We start from the raw sequence: 5,495 nt of genomic DNA on the forward strand, positions 1-5,495 counted from the left end.
CATTATTATATCTGACATTCTTGTAACTATCATGTGATCAATATAATTCTGTAAGAAATTCTGTTTTAAAAAAAAAACAAAAATATCATGCTGAGAGAGATGAAATATTCCACATTAGTAGGTAATCACTTTATTTATTAGATTTTTAAAACAAGCATATTTTAATGAACTAAAGTGAATAACGCCACAACCCAAAGCTGTCAGAAAAAATAAAATATATTAAGAGATCAACTCCTGACATAACAATGTGAAGAGCTCTGGTGATCTGCTCCTTAATACAACTGCTAAAAATTATTAAAGAGCAACTTTTTATACCTCTGGTAATAATTCTATAATAAGTAAGTATCTATTTAAGAAAATGTCTAAAAAATTGGTAAGAAAATGGACAATATGTCATATTTGATTCAAGACCACTCACTCTCTCTCCCCACTATCCCGGGGCAATGAGGCATGTACTTCCCTCCTGACTGCTGCAGCCAAGAATATAGTATTACATTCCTCCTCAGCTCCCCACCCAGGGCTTTCTTTTTAGGAGTGGCAGGATATCAGTGCTTGTTATCCTGTCCTCAGCTACTCATTGCCAAGGGTAAATTCCAAGTGTGTGGTCAAATGGTCAAAATTTTCTCCTGCCAACTGCCCTCGTAGAATAAAGGCAAAACATTGGGCTTAGTGTGCTGAGGATACTGGGGCTCTGATAACACTTACCAGATCCTGAGGTAGGGGCTCCACTACGGAGAGAAAAGCTAAAAAAAAACCCTGCTCCCCATTCCCACTCACCAAACAATCAGCTTCTAGATCTGGGGCATCCAAAGAAACTTGCCATTGTTCCCGCTCTGGGATCCAGAACCCTAGATTGGAAATTTTGCCTGGGTGACGAAGCAGATCCTAAAAAAAAAAAAAAAAAAAAAAAATAGCTCCTAATCTCTTCTCTGCAAAACAGATTTTATTTTCCACAGAGCACAGAGGAGTTTAAGATTAAGCATTTTCTTGGAGACAGCAGAGGTATGGTTAAAGGCATTTTGGAGGAGATTCAAGAGACAGGCTAAAATGTTAGCCAGCTCATTTTTAGGAGTGAATCTGGGTATAAAAGAAATGGGAGAAGCCCTCCTTGATCTGAACAAATATCAAACATTGACCTTAAAAAACTATTCCTTCAAAGGATAAAAAATTTATTGGATTAGTTCATAAAACAATTCAAGCCCCAGGTGTCTATTAAAAACAATAGAAAAATCAGTAGGGAATTAGTAGACTTCAATAGCTGATACAATCAGGCAAAGAGAGCATTGTCAAGCCACTGCCACCCCAAGGTTTAGGGTGACTGTGGAACTATCCAAAGAACTCTTCCCCTGAGGAAAAAAAATCAGAGGATTAACATTGTACGTAAAGAAATAGGTGGAAAAAAACTTTATTAGAATAATCTGGCCAGTCACTACACAAATAAAAAGCAGATACTATAGACCTCAAGAAGAAATATTCATTTGATGTGAACACTGAGAAGGAAATTATCTGCTGTGGAAGACTCCCCATAGTCAACCCAGAGCTCAAATTTTATAAATAATCAGAACCTAGTGGTCGTTTGCTGACAAGGGTTCCTCACATATTCTGTTCTTCAGGAAGAATCTCAGACCGATTTCTAGGCTTCCCACACTATGCCCTTCTTGGTTATGTTGTCTAAATCGAAAAATGCAGAGAAATCTTGCTTTCATCTTTCTACCAATGGACTGAGACCTGCCCTGTCTAATCAGAACTTCACAACTGGTTTTACATAAAGCAGACCTAAATGAGAACTTGAGTGGAAACTTTCACTGTAAAAAGTAGCCTTCCTTTTGTCTGGTGGAACAAATTTAGATTACTACCTGAATCTGTGTCTCCTGATTTGCAGCTCTTTTTTTGCTCAAAGAAATTCTTTTTATTCTTTATTACAGTCTAAAAATAATTTTGGTTTACATAACAATAAGAAGTCCCAAAGATGGTGAGGAGGGAATAGTACCGAGTTGCTACAATACATTATCTAAAATACACAGTTTCCAACAAAAAATTCTGAGGCATGCATGCCAAAAATTAGAAAAGTACGACATATACACTAAAAAAAAGCCATTGACAAAAATTTCCTGTGAGATTTATGATATGTCAGATTTATCGGTAAAAGATTCTCAGTGTAGTCATTATAAATCTTTTCACAGAACTAAAAGTAATCATGATTAAAGTAAAGAATGGTATGACAATGTCACATCAAGTTAAAAAAAAGAAAACATTAAAGAGATAGATATCGTAAAAAAGAAACAAGTGGAAACTCCTGGGTTGAAATAAATAATAACTGAAATAAAAATTCACTAGAGTGGCTCAATGTAGATCTGAAATAATAGAAAAAAGATAAGTGAACTTAAACAGAAATTTAGAGAGATTATGCAAACTAAAGAAAAGAGAAAAAAATGAAGAAAAATAAAGAACCTCAGAGAAATGTGGAATACTGTTAGGTACATCAACATGTGTGTAATGAGAGTACCAGAAGGAGAGAAGAAGGAGCAGAAACATTGTTTAAAGATGAAAGACAGGAAAATCACTGACATTTACTGAAAAACATTAACACACACATCTAGGAAGATCAATATGCAATAAACTCCAAGTACAATAAAAACAAAAATATCAACAGATATACATATCATTGTAAAAATGCTTTGTTCACTCAGTTCTAAAATGGTTAACTTCCGAGTTGGAGGAGGACAATGAGCAAGATGCTACAAATTGCATGAATACTGCAGCAACAGTATTTAAAATGTTTTAAAGAAACTCAAAATTTTCCTCAGGCCATACTTTTCTGTAAAGATTATACAACTGAAATTCTTAAAGACTTGCTCCAATCAAGTACTCATAAAACCAAAGCCAAGGCTATAATTCTCATGCTCTCTAGTTTTGCTGTATCTCGCAGATATACACTGGTCCTAAATCTGAACAGTCTTTCTAAAAATATATGTTTACTGTCACAACCAATCAGGAAAAAGATACTAGTAAAACAACTTTTAGGTTCTTAGATAATTTTCTAATTTTCACTCAGCCCTAGAATGGGTAAATGATTCCCATTGTTGTCTTTCTGTTGCCTCAGTGTCCCACATTACTGTTAGTCTTCTAACACCTAAAATTTAGGAAATTTAGCCAATTCCCTTTAATTAAACCTGATCAGTTAATATAACTAGGATAGCTTCTGCTTTTTTGAGTAACTCTGACTGATATAGTGAATGTGTTTTAAATTATATTCTGATATTGTCCATTTATAGGAAAATTTTAGTAATAAAGATAAACAGTTCTAAAATATTATACATTTTGATATAAATATATCAGAGAAAACATTTAAAGTGCTTATGTAACAAAATAGAGTTAATTGTCAATGATGAAAGAATTACTGTAGAGGTCGTATGTCTTATGAATATTTAGAATCATAGTGCCAAATGATCATTTATTACATTAGAGTTGCATTATACATACACTTTATAAAGATTTTCTTTTTTCTTTTTTTAGGCGAGGCAACCCTTAGTTGACCTCACAGATTGCAAGGACTTTGTCAGTTTACAATCTCTTATTTGTTATTTTTTTATACTTACAGCACCTGGTCTTCTTAGGTGGTCTCCTATACAAGTACTAACCAGGCCCGACCCTGCTTAGCTTCCGAGATCAGACGGGATCAGGCTTGTTCAGGGTGGTATGTCCGTAGACTGTGAAGATTTTCTTAAACATTCTCTTACCTACCAAAAGAAAAAAAAAAATCTTTTAATTCCACGGTCTATATTTTTTTACAGGACCAGAGTATAAGATTAGGGAGACATATTCTGCTGTGTTGTGTTAACTGTGGACCAAACTAAATGGCTTTAGTTTATCTTTCTGCAAGTCATTTGCATTTATACCATTAAAATGAACCTTCACCATGTCACTTTCTATTCCCAAATCTAATTAATACATATAGTTCAAAGGGTATTTGATTACATTTTTTTCTAGGAGCTGAGAGAGATATATTAGTTTGCTAGAGTTGTCATAACAAAATACCACAGATTGGGTGCCTTAAACATAAAAAAAATATTTTTCACAGTTCTGAAGGTTAGAGCTATAAGATCAAGGTGTCAGCAGGTTTGATTTTTTCTGAGTCCTCTCTCCCTCGTTTGCAAATGCTGCCTTCTTGCTTTGTGTTCACATGTTTATCTCTATGTATATGTGTGTCTGGTGTTTCTCTCTCTCTCTCAACCTCAATCTCTCTCTCTCCTCTCTCTCTCTCTCTCTCTACTCTCTCTCCCTCAGTCCCGTCTCACTTTATTTTTATAAAGATACCAGTAATATTGGATTAGGGCCAACTCTAATGACTATTTTAATTTGGTAACCCTTTTAAATGCCCTTTTTCCAAATACAGTGACATTCTGAGTGTTAGGGCATCAACACATGAATTTTGAGGAAACACAATTCAGTTCATAATGAGAGAGAAATTATCCTAGAAATTATTTGACTAATTTTTAAAGATGAAGAACCTATGAGATTAAGTCTATTGCTCAAGTTCATTGAGATCATCAGTGACAGAGCTCATCCAAGAACTCAGATCCCTACACTCCAATTCCAATATTCGTTTTTCTTACCACTTTACTTCCATCATATATCAAATGCACTACTGTGAATTAGGAAATTGCACATAATATACAATTGACATAGTAGAAGTAGTTTCTACTTTTCTATTGTTTTATTATTGATTTTAACATTACTGTCAACTTTGTAAAATTCTAGTCTTTATTGAGATTCATTAAACAGGCATGAAACTTATGAAGACACTAACATATTAATGTTTAATTAAACTTTATCCTCCATGACTCTTAAAATGTCTTATGCATTCTCAAAGAACTCCACAGGTATTTTAGAAACTTTCATATTACAATGCTAAAAGTCTCTAGATGTTTTCTATGATCAGATAATACAACAAATAAGAAAACATATGTATATTTTACAAGCATAGTTGAAAACTTACAATTCACGCCAGATTTGTAGTATTATGAGAATAAGCCTAGAGAAAAAAAATAAGTATAGACAATGAAATTTCTAAAAAAAAAAAAAGGTTATATGAGATAAAGCTTAAACTATGCCATGTTCTAGTGGAATATAAATTTTTAGTAAATTGTACAAATGACAAGCTGCTTAAATTAGAAGTATGTAAAGCAAATTTGGAGGGAGACAATAAAAATGAATCTAAATTAACTATGTATGTTTTAGGTCTTGAGTTGGAAACAGTGTGCATGCTATGATTCAGAATACTTATAAATAAGTATCATCTTACCTCATACTAAAGTATGCCTGTCATATTTTTACTTGTCCTTTCTTTAGATCACAAAAATCATTTTAATTTTCCAGTAATCTCTATAGTACGAACTTTCTGGTCTACAAAACATTTTCCAGTTTAATGTTATTATGTCTATGGTGTTATTATTAAATAGCATGGGTGAATTTTTCTCTCAAACACATTCTGA

At 33.3% G+C, this 5,495-nt stretch overlaps 1 pseudogene; it reads right to left on the reverse strand.

The window, feature by feature from the left end:
• Positions 1 to 3,592: 3,592 nt before the first annotated feature.
• On the reverse strand, positions 3,593 to 3,711 carry LOC120615348 (uncharacterized; annotated as a pseudogene).
• Positions 3,712 to 5,495: the final 1,784 nt, after the last annotated feature.

Source organism: Pteropus medius, unplaced genomic scaffold (assembly GCF_902729225.1).
Source record: "Pteropus medius unplaced genomic scaffold, Ma_sr-lr_union100, whole genome shotgun sequence".
NCBI lineage: Eukaryota > Metazoa > Chordata > Mammalia > Chiroptera > Pteropodidae > Pteropus > Pteropus medius.